The following is a 915-nucleotide window of genomic DNA, read 5'->3' as shown; positions in this document are numbered from 1 at the left end:
CCTATAAAGATGTTTAAAAAAAAAGCCAAAGTCTTACATGAGGCGTGAACTAGAAGGTCCTATGCAGCCCTGCCCTCCCATTCTCTCTTCGGCTGCCCCTCCTGCTACTCTCTCTTTCATTCGTCCTATCCGCTCACCTAGCCTCCTTGGTATCCTCAAGGCTAGAATGCTCCTGCCTCAGAGGTTTTGCACTGGTAAACTTTTGCACTACTGGGCATGATCTTCTCCCAGATATTGGCATGACTAACTCCCTCATGTGTTTCAAGTCTTTTCTCAAATATCACCTTGACTACCCTACCTGAAATTGTAACACTGTTACCCTACTCTTTTTTATACTTAGGTATAAATCCAGTTAAAACATGCACAGAATCTATATTCTGAAAAGTAAACAATGATGATGAAAGAAATCCAAAAAACCTAAATAAAGGGAGAGACACACTATGTTCATGAATTGGAAGACTCTACATAGTGAAGATGTCAATGGTCCCCAAATTCATATACAGGTTTAACACAATTCATATCAAAATCCCAGCATGCTCATTTTGTAGATATAGAAAAGAGGATTTTAAAATATATATGGAAAGGTAAAGGAACTTGAATAGTCAAAGCAATTCTGAAAAAGAAGAATAAAGTGGAGGAATCATTCCACCTGATTTTAAGACTTACTGTATAGCTACAGTACTCAAGACAGCATGGTAATGGCAGAGGGATAAACACACAGACCATTGGAACAGAATAGAGAACCCAGAAATAGACCCCCACAAGTATGACCAACTGACTTTTTTTTTTTTTTTTTTTTTTTTTTTTTTTTTTTTGCGGTGTCTTTTTTTTTTTTTTTTCTTTTCCCTTTGTGGGGCCCGCCCCCCCCCCGCCCGCCCCCCGCCCCCCCGGGCCCCGGGCCCCACCCCCCCCGCG

This window comes from Aethalodelphis obliquidens, unplaced genomic scaffold (assembly GCF_003676395.1).
Source record: "Aethalodelphis obliquidens isolate GAN/ISIS:26980383/991018 unplaced genomic scaffold, ASM367639v1 scaffold110, whole genome shotgun sequence".
NCBI lineage: Eukaryota > Metazoa > Chordata > Mammalia > Artiodactyla > Delphinidae > Aethalodelphis > Aethalodelphis obliquidens.
The sequence above is the reverse complement of the archived record's forward strand: the minus strand, read 5'-3'. Positions refer to the sequence as shown.